Genomic DNA, 13,475 nt, shown 5'->3' with positions numbered 1-13,475 from the left:
CTTAATCTTAAAATGCCCCCCCCCCCCCGCCCCCCACATCAAAGCCAAGGAAATTCAATCCTACCCGCAGCGAAAGGATCCCGTAAGACTATGACGTAGGATGCGGTGCGGGTCAGGCCACCTGAGCGGACAAAGGCCCGGGAGCCCCGGCTTCCCCGCTGCGCCCTGAACACAACAGGGGCTGGCACGGCTGCGTCCAGGTCAGCAGGGATTCCAGACAACAAGGAACAGATGAACTCGTGCATCTTACATTCCCCCCACTGTTGTTTTTTTTTAACCAACAAGAGATTCAGTTTATCCACTGCCGAGATCCCTTAAACTAAGAGAACAAAAATACATCAAAAGGAAACACTACTGCGCACCCACTCGGCACTTCTGAGTTTCAGGAAGACTCGGACATAAAGAAGCGATACCGGGAGGCTGCAGCTCACACCTCCGGGGGCGGAATTCCTTTCAACAGGGTTTAGGCACAAAGGAGACAGCTGGGGTTTCTAGTGCTCTGGACTCTAGATTAATAACAGCAACAGAGTAATGAAGCTTTTAGACTCTGGACCTCTAAAGGCAGGCCAGGGCCCAGCCAAGACGGGGCGTGAGGACCGAGGTCTGAGCATCTCCGACCCGGGAGCCCTGCACACAGCAAGGTCACGACTGTCCGTGACTGACGGTGGCCTGCGGCAAATCCAGGATGTCAGCAAGGACAACACAGAGGACGATGCACGTCCCGGGACACGGCCCTACGTGTGACCAGAGTAGGGGGCGGGTAAGAAAGAATAACACGTGGGCCTAAATACGACAGGCTTTGCAAGTCCCAGGGTGGGAGAGCCAAAGGATGGACGGCAGACCGTGCGTGCGCCGCAACACGGAACGCGGAGAGACCGTGAAGGGCGGGGCGAGCTGTCACAGCCGCCCGCACGGGCGACCAGGCGGACGAGCTCTCCGAGGCGGCGGCGGCAGCAACGGTGCCACGAGACACAGGAAGGAAGACGTGACGGCATCTGCGCGCTGACGGATGGCAGAGACGGGAAAGCGGCCCCGTAGTGTCTCCAGCCACACTGCTAATTAACAAGGAACAGCAACTGCCACTTGTGGACCTTCCACTGGTGCCAGACGCGACACCAAGGGCTTTCGCCACCCTCGCCTGAGGCAGGCACTGCCGCCAGCCGGCTTCAGGTAGGAACACGGAGGCTTAGAGTAGATAAGGTGCTCGTAAGGCCAGCAACGAGCAGCGCTGGAATTTGAATCCAAAAATGTTTAGAATATTATTCAGCCTTAAAGGAGGAAATCCGGCCATTTGACGATGTGGATGAACCTGGAGGATACTGTGCTACGTGAAACAGGCCGGTCACAGGCAGAGACGCTACACGGCACTGCTTCTGTGATCAATCTAAACAGGCAGACTCACAGAGCAAACCGCGGAGCGGTGGTCTCCAGGGGCTGGGGGCAGGGGGACGCGGGGACGCATGAGACAAAGGGTACAAAGTTCCAGTTACACGAGGTGAAAGTCCCAGAGATTCGCACAGCACAGCACCTACAGATACAGCGCCACACGGTGTTCTTAATCTGCTCAGAGGGCAGATCTTAGGTCAAGTACTCTCACCACAAAATAATAATACAGAGAGCGGGAAGAACCTTTGGGGGTGATGAACAGGTTCGTGACACAGAGCACCAATGACTTCTCAGATGTACACGTGTCTCGAAAGGTACACTCATGAAACTGCACACGTGGAGTACGTTCGCCTTTTTGTATGTCAGTCATACCCCAACCAAGTGGTCTGCAGAAAAATGTTTCTGTTTTACAGTCTACATCCTTAACCATTAAGATATACGTATACGGCCTTAAGGTTTTCAGGGACCAGGGCAAAAAATATCAACTAAACTAGGAAGCAAGCTGGAGAAGCAGACTCTCCAGGACACAGGAGGCTGGAGGTGTAGTCACCATCCAGCACATCAGCCCGGCAGCCTCAGGAGGCTTCTGGCCTTGGAGAAGCTAAGCTTAGTTTAAAAAATCGTAGAACCTAGTGTTTACGCACATTCTCGTAAACAGAAGTACTCGACTGTTCCCGTAGATCTGCTGGAGATGCGACGTAAGCCCTGACGTTGTCGCAGGCAGACGCACGCTTCACTAGGAACCACAGGCCAGAGAAAGGATTCCAGCTCGTGCTGCCACGGCTCAACCTTCCAGCGAGTTCTGCCCCCCGGCTGATTAAACAGGGATCTGAGGGGAACCCACAGCGGACATGCAAATGTTCTCTTCCTGCCCATTTGTAGACGGCCTAAAAATGTCACAGTCGGTTCCAGAGGGAAGAACAGCTGAAATCAACGCTAACTCTGAGACATTCAAACATCCAGGGGATGCCACAAAGCAACTGCAAACGGACTCCCGCAAACGAGGTTCCAGTGGGCTCAGTGGACCCGAGCTCGCTGGAACCCAGACGATGGGCAAAGCCACGCTGTGCGTGTGTGTGTGCGCGCGTGCGGGAGGTGGAGGGTCTGAAGACAGATCGAGGACTGAAGCCACTCCCACAACTGAGGGACAGTAGCAAGAAGCAGAGCCAGCAGCAGGTACAGAGAAGAAATGGCACCGTCTGAGAAGCAGAACTAAGCGCCCCACCCGGCCATCGGCTCACTCAGTCTCCGCCCGAATCCGCATCCAGCCCAGCCCTGCCGCGGCTGCCCCCCCGCACTCGCCCCCTCACCAGGGTCCCCCCGCACCGCGTCGGGGCCCTCCGGCCCTCCCGACCTCACCACGCCAACAGGGAGAATTACTCAGGGCCCACATCTGGCCAGGGCATCTCCACAAGGTCCCACAGACTTCCTCTCAAACTGAGGTCTCTTGTGGAGGATGAAGGGTGAGCGTACAAATGACACATCTTCCCGGAACGTCAAGTGACGTTTAACCTATCACATCCAACATAAACTTCAGAACAATTTTATGCTTGTGGTGGGCTACTCTCTGAAGAGCCCTCAGACTTCTCCCGGGCCAACTTCTGTCACTGAGGGGTGCGCTTTGGTGCAAAGTGTTAGACTCGTGCTTGTCCAGATTAAGATGAGAAGCCAGAGAAAGAAAGACTGAAGATGTTGTATAAGGAGAGAAAAACGCCGGCATGAGTTCAGATCATACGATACTCTCACACTATCTGGTCTCTGGTGTTTAGAACAACAGGTGACGTGGGTTCAAATCTAAGCTTTTACCACTTCCTAGTCATGTGACTCAGGGCAAATTATTTAACTTCTCCATGACTTGGCTTTTTCCCATGTGCAAAATAAAAATGACAATAACTTAAAGGGCTGCTGGAAGAATTAGGCATAAATATCTAAGGAGAGCTGGCTCGGTACAGTGCCTGGCTTTCAGCGAGGGACCGATAAACTGTTTTGTAAACTCCAAGCCCATCCCAGTGGGCTAAAGCATGCCAAAGCTTTTGCTAAGTCCACAATTATTCTCAGACAGGAAACTGTCTATTCAGATAAGCAGTCCCGCCTTGCCAGTCACAGTCTGTCCCTGACGGATACTGTAGGCTCCATATGCAAGAGAGTGGATTTAGTTACCCAGTTCTGGAGTCCTCTGGAGATCAGAAACACGGAGGACACCAGAAGCCAAATCAAGATCACTTTAGTTGTCGTCTACAGAGTGTGAGACACTGCACTGAAAACAAGGCGACAAATCTCCGTCCTGAGACTATGTGCATCGGTAATGAAATAAAGCACTTTGCTGAGGACACCAATCTGAAACACACACGAGAGGAAGGGTCCAGGACGGACTAGTGAATGAAGAACATCCCACTGCTGAACAGGGCGTGAATCAGCGCCCGGGGGCGTTGCACAAAGGTACAAATATTTATATAACCTTTTGTCATCTAGGTACTAAGTAGCCTGCATTCAGCCATCACTCAAATTATGAGAAGGAATGCGGGGAGGAAAGAGCAGCTAAGAACCAGCCTGACCTGAAGTAGAAGGACCTGTTCCAAGCCACAGCTAGCACCCGCAGGAATCTGGGTGAAAGTCTGCAGGCTAGGACCGGAGGCACCTGCCTCTCCTTTTTCTCTCACCCGAATCCAACAGATACTGCAGTTCCACTTAACCCGCTCCTCAGATAATCAGTTTCGCCTACTGCTTTGGTTTTTCCAAAGAAAACTTTATCTTCTAGCATCCATTTCTCAGCATTATACATGTTTAAGGGGGAAACACTGTAACCCACAGAATGCCAGCGACAGATTTATATAAACTGTCGGCTTTTCACCTATTTGACTGCACCACCAGCACCTTCAAGGCAGGATGCCTTACACACTTTCAAATCTGCTCTCAGAACACGACGTTAAGATACGTAAAAGGATAATCACGTGCAATAACTACATCATTCTAGAGGCAAGAAAAATCTTGGTTTAACTCAAAAAAATTCCAGTTCCTTTAATAGCACCAAGATGCGTCTACTATTACATTTTATTTCAAATGAGTTAAGCTACTTTAAGAGTACAACAAAAGGACTTTTCTGTTAATAGTTTCCTTTGGATTTACCTACTTCTACAAACCAGTGCAGTTTAGCTTGGTGTTTCAAAGAAAAATGACAGACCGATTTCTTCGACCTGAACATACCTGAAAACTAATTTTTTCTAATCGAACATTTAAGCTGCCTTTTCTCTACTAACTACATCTCAAAGAATATACTTTCTCTTTATTAAGATATCCTAATAAATTAAAAAGACAGAATTTAAATATCACGATTGCGCAAACCCCTAATAAAACAATGGATCTAGGCAGTGATTATCAATGACCGTGAACATCACAGAGAGACACCAACACTGCCGGGATCCAGCTACCAGTACACTCTACCACCTATGAAGCAATTTTGCCAAAAAAATAGAAACTGAACCAAATCAAGATCAGATTAGCATTTACAGGAAATGAAAGAACAGAAGAACAGGTTAAACCACACATTAAATCGAGAGCATCACAACAGGTTACCACCTGCTATATTTCTTTTTTTTTTTTTTTTTTTTTCCTTGCGGTATGCGGGCCTCTCCCTTTTTTGGCCTTTCCCGTTTCGGGGCACAGGCTCCGGACACACAGGCCCAGCGGCCATGGCTCACGGGCCCAGCCGCTCCGCGGCAGGTGGGATCCTCCCAGACGGGGGCACGAACCCGCGTCCCCTGCATCGGCAGGCGGACTCTCAACCACTGCGCCACCAGGGAAGCCCCTATATTTCTTAATTATGATGTTACCAAGCAAATAGTTTTCAATACACGCACAGGACATTTCTTCCAGGTCTCTTTGTGATTATCTCCATCTAAAAAGATGAGAAAAATCAACAAGTAATAGCGTGTGTGCGGATATGTTTACTGTGTTAAGACAGCAAAATGCACAGCTTCATATACGTCTGGAGTTGCTGGTCTCAGAAGTACTTGCTTTCCTAGTGTTACTAAACTTTCTTTCACTGGGAAGAGTATAGCCGAGCAGAGCCGAGAAGTGGCAAGGCCCTGCTTCTAAGAAGATCGCTTCAGGAGTAAGTAGGCGAAGAAGCTGGGTCTGGTTCAGCCCCATCAGGGAGACGTCAGAATGAGGGGCTGGCCCTCGGCCGCACTGGAGGAGATGCTAGGTGCCAGCTCTTTGCTCTCGGGGTCCAGGAAATCCGGGGACTTCTCAAGAACCTTTCAGGACGTGAAAACTATTTGTGTAACAACACTGAGAGGTTGTGCTTTTCACTACACTGACATTTGCACTGATGATATTCAAGCCAGGGCGTGTAAAATCGCTGGCACCTTAGCACAAAGCAGGGCAGGGGCACCAACTGTGCAGGTCAACACTGGTCCTCACCAAGAGGAACTCGGGGGGGAAAAAGCACCAGTTTCACCTAAGAATATCCTTGAAGAAACGGTGAAAACTAACAACTGGGTGAAATCTAGACCCTTGAGTGCATGTCTTTTTAATATTCTGTGTGACGAAACAGGAAGTGCAGAGAAGAACCTGAGCTGACCGCTGGAGGATGACGGTCACCTCGAGGAAGAGAAATTGTGCCGGCTGCTCTATGTGTAAGCCGGACTGGCAACTTCTTCTATTCCCCAGAGTAGTACTCTCATATAAATAACTGGAAGACAAAGTGTGTATCTGGTAAACATCTTCTAAAACTGAATATGTGAGCCAGACGCGTCAGTGAGCCAGACGCGTCAAGGAAAACACCTGAAGTGTTTGTTGCCAATAATAAAATTCAAGCTTTCAAGCAGAAACTGTTTTGGGAAAAATTATACCTGCCGCCAGGAACTTTCACGAAAGCTTTCTCGGTACTCACAGATTCTTCTGATGGGCTCACTGCTGATCCTACAAATGGTTGTTGCTGGTTTTTTTCAAATAGTCTCATAACACGTGCCAGTATTTGGCAGATTTATATAATTCCATGAATGAACATTTCCTCAATCACGTATGGGTAAAAAGATTCAAAGTACAAGAAAGACCGATAGATTTAAATGTAACAGAGCGAGAAAGCTTTATTGATTGGGGTTCAGCTTCTACTCTGCGACTCAACTTTAAGACTACCACCTAACAGAGTTTTACTGTAGGATCAAAGAATGACTACCTAAAAAGAATATGAAAATACTCCTCTCTTTTCCAACTGCAGGTCTGTATAAGGTGGGATTATCTTCATATATTTCAGCCAAACAATAAATCACAACACACTGAATACAGAAACAGATTACTAAGCCAGACATTAAAAAGAGCTGCAAAAAATGTAAAACGATGTCACACTTCTCAATTATTTTCATAAAGTTATTTTTCATAAAGAAGTTATTTATGTTAACATATAATGGGGTTATTATTTTTTAATGAATTTATAAATCAATTTTCCTGCTTGAAGTTCTAACCCAGTAAATATTAATAGGTACAACACGCACAGACGACACATCCTTAATAATTTTTAAGAGTGTGAAGGGTACTGTGACCAAAGGTTAGAAAACAACAGCTGCGAGAACTGGAGTCTGGGTCATGCTTCTTCAAAGCTCTCAGACATGACTTTGATTTCTCCTTCGAACAAAGATGGGAGCCCAGCACGAGCCGGGTGACAGGGAACCCAAACTACTCCTCAGTTACAAGTCAGGATCAGGAAAATGCGGAGGCGGATGGCCCCTGGGGTCCTGCAATGTTCCGTTTCTTCACCTGAATGCTGCTTACACAAGTGTGTTTGCTCTGTGAAAATTCAGGGAGCCGCACACTTAGGACAGATGCATTAGATATTCCTAGGTATATGGTGTACACATTTTTCTAGGTATATCTTACGCTTGAATAAAGTTTTTAAAATTCACGGTATAAGACGCATGACGACTTCTGCTTCGTTTTTCCAAACCCACGGTGGCTTTCAGCTAACCAGAGTCATCGTACACAACTTACTTCGGAAAAGCCTGATGAAAATAATTCAAATATTTAATTTAAAAACCTCAGTACAGACAACTGTAACTTTTCAGGGTGAAGAGCTAACTACCGTCTAGGTCAGTTTCCTTACAAAGATCAGGAAGGGAGTTCTCTGCTTTTACTTCTCCAGCTTTTCGAACGACAGTGGAGTCACAACAAATTTTTAAAAAATGAAATCAAATACAATTTAAAAAAAGGAAATCTCCCAATTAAAGGCAAAACTAGGAATGAATTCCCTTTAGGCTATTAAAGTGATCAAACAGCCACTATCTCTGCTCATCTTCAACCCATCGGCGCAAGTCTAGACAAATACAGTGAGGCAAGAACACACAGAGAGCGCGAACTGGAAGGAAATGACACATGAACATTATGTAAAGATGAAATCATCCTCTTCATGGAACACCCAGGAGAAAAGCTAGCCATTAAAATACCACAGACTGCTCCCCCTGCAAAACAATTAAATACAGATAAATGTGTCAGTGCCAGTTCACAGAAAGGGAAACCCACACACTTAATAAGCATCTGATAAGATACTTAACTGCACCAGTAACCAGAGAATCGCAAACAAGAACAGTGACATATGTGCCCAGACGCTCCATCTGGGGCATCAGGTTAGAAAAAAATTGTAAGGTCAGAAATTATCAAGTACCAGCAAGAATGTGGGGAGTGTAACCGAGCACAGCCAGCCCAGCCAATCACCGGGCAGGACTCAAGGAAATGACATCTATGCCTGAGAGAGGGGCTGTGAGGAGAAAAGGGGGAAACGCAATAAAGTAACACGAGAGGCTCCGCGTGGACCGCTAGTGAGAGAGGACCACTAACTCGGGTCTGCACACCCGATCTGGGAGAGGGGTCCCCATCTCACACGCCCCTTCACTGAACCGGCAGGTCCCTGTTCACCAGGCACTGCGCCCGTGCTGGGGACACAGTAGGGAAGATTAGGTCCCTGCCCTCAGAGTTGACGTTCCAGTGAAGGAAACAATAAAGAGGAAACAGATAAAGCTACGGTTACGCGTGTGATCACTGCTACAATGGAAATAAAATGCGTGACTGTGACAGGAAGTGATGGGAAGGGAGGGGCTACTATCCAGGGGATGGCCAGAGGGAAGAAAGCTCTCAGAGATCAGTGGGAAGAAAGGGAACCAGGCATCCAGCAAGCTTCGGAAAGATCTCCAGGAACTGCATGGAGGGCATCAAGTTCAGTCACCACTCTCCAGGGGAGACTGCAGATGTCCTGAAGAACATCCAGGTGCTGCCTTGTAACTGAACCCCAAGGAACCACCTTTAAGACTCCTGTTCCATAAAGTACGGACCACAGTGATTACAGCTAGCGTCCAATATATTTTGACCAAAGAGTTCAAGCTTTTTAGAGGGGGAAAAAGACACCAGCGACGTAAATGTTCTGTGTCTCTAAAAAGGTTTCTGGAAAATTATTAGGATCCACAAACTTTCCCTTCATTCATTAAACAGAAGTTGAGTACTCATGTATCCTTCCCATAGCACATGGCAGGGAAATGAGGATAAAGATAAAAGTTTCTGTCCTTAAAGAACATACCTCAGCTCCACAAGGTTCAGGACTCTAGTTATTTCTTTCACTAGTTGACTTTTATGATTAAAAGCCAGCATTGACTACATGCTTGCAACCCTCCAGGCAACGTCCTACGAGTTTTTATACACATTTGAGGTCACGTAATACTCCCAGCAACATACCACTACATTATTTCCACTTTAGAAATGAAAAACCAGAGGTAAGAAAGGTGCCTGGTGTCAAAGAAGGAAGAACAGGCAGAGCAGGGATTCAAAGCCTGGGTTCTTAGCCACCACATTTATATTCCCCCCTGGAATCCTGTCAGTGGTTTTCCCCAGACAAGAAGCAACTTATTAGCAATGCATATTCTCAGGGCCCATCCCCAGACGGAGGAACCAAACTGTGGGAGTGAACCAGCCACCTGAATTTTAACAAGCCCTCCCGGTGATTCTGAGGAATGATAAAGATTGAGAACCTCAGCCTCAAGTTTTCATACTCAGCTGTATGTATGTTAAAGGTGAAATGACTACCATTTTGAAAATTCCAAAATGCGAAATTGTGACCCTATTTTAAAAAGATCTAAATGATACTAATTCACTTCCTCGTTACCCACAGCACAGCACCTCCTCCCCCCGGACTCTGTACCCTGATTAGACCGTCTAAAAAACAGTCAACTCTGATGGGCCTTCCTGGGAACCGAGCTACATTCCAAACATGAAAGGGAGCACAGAGGTCCAAACAGGATCTTCACAATTTAAATCCCCAGCCATATTAGGAAGAGGAAAAAGAAATACTTTGAATATCAGCTACAGAAGCTTGGCAAATCTTGGTCCACGGCTCCACAATCCTTTTCATCCTTAGCTCCACTCCAAACTTTTACAACCTCATTTCCACAAACTTCCAAGCGCCAAAAAAAGAAGTTTACAACCCTCAGAAATGTTTGCTTCTCATGATTCAAATTGCTGTAAGTGCACATAAAGAGGCACTGTCTTGCAAAGAGCAAGTTTTTAATCACGAGTAAAACTAATCAGAGGCTTTTACTGTAGAGACTACGGCAGTACGTCCTGAAGTTTTCCCTGCCCCTTAGCTGGACCAGCCCTCTAGGGCACCCTACCTGACCCTTCTCTTCTCAAAGAAGTATTTAGACCAGTGCCTTCTTCTGTCCCCAAATCAACTGCCCAATACGAACACCCCAGCCCCATGCGTATTCAAGGTTTCCTATTTCTAATAACGCCTTTTTCCAAAGGTAACGGAAGACCGAGTACCAGAGGTAAGTACGTTCAAGCACCTACCATAATTCGAGAGCCTAACACATGCCAAGTAACTCTCTTAAGCCATTCACTTGCAAACAAGTCATTCATTTCACCAAGTTCAGGATTCTACTTATTTTACATAAATTCGAAGCCGGCAGCATTAAGCAGCCCGAGCCTGGACCACGGGACGTCCGTAAAGCTGACTCAGTGCTCCCTGACTCGGGGAAGCCCACACTCAGGCAGTGTGTTCATCCACCAGCTGCTTGCACCGCCCACCGCCCGGCCACGCTCCCCCAAGGGCGGGCAGCCCCGCCAGGAGCTTCCTTCCTGGAAGGAGCGGCACCTACGTATCTTCCCCTCCCAAACCACCATCAGCTCCCCTGAGGACCAGAGCTGGTTCCAAGAAGCAAACTACCAAAGCTCTCCTGCCCACACAAAGCTCAGCGGAACTGGATCATACAGACACACACCAACCGCCTACAGACCTCCTCACCGGAGTGCCTGCACTGCCTTTTAAAAGTCCAGTGTTTCCCACAAAACATCTCACAAAATGCAGTCACCCTAACTAGTTCTTACTCTGCACTAACCCTGCCATTTCTAACCCTAAAACGGCACGGCATTTTACCAAAGCTGCGGCTGTGTTTTCTCATCTCCTTTCTGTAACCATCGGTGACAAGCAATTTAACCAGTAACCAGGCCAGTAACAAGCGAGCTCCCGCCACCCAAGGGAGAAAGCAAGCTCCTCGCTCTTTCCTAAGTGAAGCTGACAATCACGCTTTCCCATAAGAACAGAAGGATGTACGAAGTGAGCCTTCAAGGAATAAAAACTGTTTTACGTGCCTGGAAAAAAAGATGTTTACGTATTCGTTCATAGCAGGTATCAAATAATCTTGCTATCTACAGCCACTTCATCCTACCTCTTCGTTTAAAGAATCAGGAATCTAAGAAGGCAAAGCATAAAAGCACGCTCAAACAGCTCACCAGAGTTCACGTAAGATTTCAACAAAACACAAACCAGTTCAAGGGTACATAAATAAGGAGCAATAAATTCACACTCTGTTCTAGGTTCCGGGGCACAGCAAGAACCAGAGTTGTTTAGCTGTTGTTTCTAAAATTACTAACAACTTCCCTCACTTTAAATTAAGCTGCCATGTCCTTCCAAATGATCTCATTTAATAAAACTGACTTAAATCACTGATTGCAATTCTGTTTGAATTTCAGTGATGACAGCTGCAGCACATTTGTATCTTTGTCAGTGAAATGCTTTTAATGAAAACAGAAAAAAACCTGATTGAAATCTCCAGTAAACAGCACCCAGTGCACCATCTAGTGGAAGCTGTGTAACGTCGTAATTAAATCTTTTTTGAAGGGTAGAAACCCTGAAAATTACACGGGGGCTACAGGCCCTCTAGCTAAGAATACAGGTAAACACCCTACAAGCGGCCTAAATCTCTTTCCAACTTCCCACACTGCAAGAGGTGCTCATCGGAAGAGATCTCACTTTCTGTACAAATTAGCAGATGATAAAGGTTCCTCTATGGAATGTTCTGCTTGGGTGCTAGAAATTTTAATTTGACCAGAGGAGTAAAAATTAAGACAGTAATGCAAAAACAAATAAGTGAGTAAACAGAATCAGAGCCGAACGGACAAGCCCTATGTAAGGGATGCCTTACATGACAAATATGTCAAAATGTACATGTTCCACCCAGCAGAGCACCTGCCATGAAAACAAGATGTTGCTTCACGACTAACAGCTCCATTCAGTAATAAATAAGACATTTCTATGTTCCTGATAACTAATAAATTTAACATAACCTAACAACTCCCTGGGCTCCCCAAGCCTTGACATCATTCACGGGGACCCTCTCAACTACCCATCTAACCCCACTTGCCATTAACCCCCAAAATCCCTTGAGTTACTCTCATCAAGGAAGAGATGATTTTTACATGTTCGACACTTCTAAATTTATAGTAAAAACTTCCTGAAACAAAATCATAACCAAAATGTGTCATGCTTCGGTTTTACTTACGTTATGAATATTAACTAGTTCAATTCAGAGAGCAGTACTCAAGTCCAATGCTAAGCCAGAGATGCAAACAAAGAAGATAAGGTTTTCTAATGTGGAAAACCTCCCGAAACTTAAAATAGAGATTTTTCACATAACACCGCTAGGTTTTCTTACCTGTGTGAAAAATCACCTTTCTGATGAAATTCAAACTATCTTAGCAACCTAAGAGGAAAAAAAAAAAAGCCTAAGAATATTTTACTGGGAAATAACCATCTCCACCTCTGACTGGTGTACATGGGAATCAAATCGGTATGCAGAAGCTTGCTTGACGGTGGGAACCTTACTGGACCGTGCATTAAACCCATAACAGGTATATAATAGCAGAAGTCCACAGGCCTGGGGCAGAATTCCCTTCATCTCTAGGGCTCTGAGTTTACATACCTGCAAAATGGGCCTGAGGTGCACTACCTGCTTCTGGAGAGTAAGAGGATACCAATATTGATGCAGTGCAGTGAGATTCTCAATTAAAAGACCTAAATGCAGTGCACCTGGAAGGGAGGACCTGCTCCAAGAGCCCTCACTGTGCCATTTCCGCTAAAACTCGTGACCTTCATTTCACTTGTGAACAAATGGTGAATGAGAAAAAGGTGTTACGCAAGTCAAAGAAAAGGTAACAGCAATTCAGGGTTTTTCATCACAGGTAAATCACATCACTGTAGTTAACTGCCTAGGACTCGTCTGCAAAGTATTACTGCGTGGGTAGCAGGTGCATCCCTAAAACCTAAAGCCCGGAGGCTATGTTTGGAAAGGCTTTTTTTTAATTCGAATGCTAATGTTTAAAAAATAAGAAAAAGAAAACGAATCTCAAGTCTACACCCACCCACGAGGAGAGACAGAGACAAGGTGCCACCCCCAGACTCTTGCACACTAGCTCGGCATCGCCATCCACGTTGCTCCCCTCGTCCCCACCGCACGGCCCGCACTGCAGCCCAGACAAAGGTGAGTCACACTGCTGGGTCTACTTGTCACGGAAGAAAAAACCTCCAATAAGTTCACGTTAAAGGCTGTTTCGAATTTTAAAATAATAAGTAAATCATGTTCCTGTCTAAACGCACTGCAAAGCGCCCGTGTCCATGATGGCTGTAACTCACACCACCTAAGTACAGACACCTTTCCCACTTAAAAATAAAAAAAAAAAAGCCACTTGGCTTATCGCTCCTTATCAGCAGGTCCCCTGCGCCGCGGGCCGGACTGATTCAACTCCGCGTCTCCCCTCCACCTGCAGGGCTC

General features: G+C 46.4%; 1 protein-coding gene across 7 annotated transcripts in view; it reads right to left on the bottom strand.

Moving 5' to 3' along the window:
* MPP7 (MAGUK p55 scaffold protein 7) overlaps positions 1 to 13,475 on the bottom strand; it is a 284,418-nt gene that overhangs the window by 246,952 nt on the left and 23,991 nt on the right. Inside the window, exon 1 of one of the 7 annotated variants that reach the window (XM_024750111.1) lies at positions 12,360 to 12,407. The exons of the other annotated variants lie outside the window; for them this stretch is intronic. The gene's annotated coding sequence lies outside the window, so the exon portion shown is untranslated. Of the gene's footprint in view, positions 1 to 12,359; positions 12,408 to 13,475 lie in introns of those variants that run through there. 7 annotated transcript variants of the gene reach the window in all.

This window comes from Neophocaena asiaeorientalis, unplaced genomic scaffold (assembly GCF_003031525.2).
Source record: "Neophocaena asiaeorientalis asiaeorientalis breed wild unplaced genomic scaffold, Neophocaena_asiaeorientalis_V1.1 scaffold4, whole genome shotgun sequence".
Taxonomy (NCBI): Eukaryota; Metazoa; Chordata; class Mammalia; order Artiodactyla; family Phocoenidae; genus Neophocaena; species Neophocaena asiaeorientalis.
This window is presented reverse-complemented; position numbering and strand designations above follow the sequence as displayed.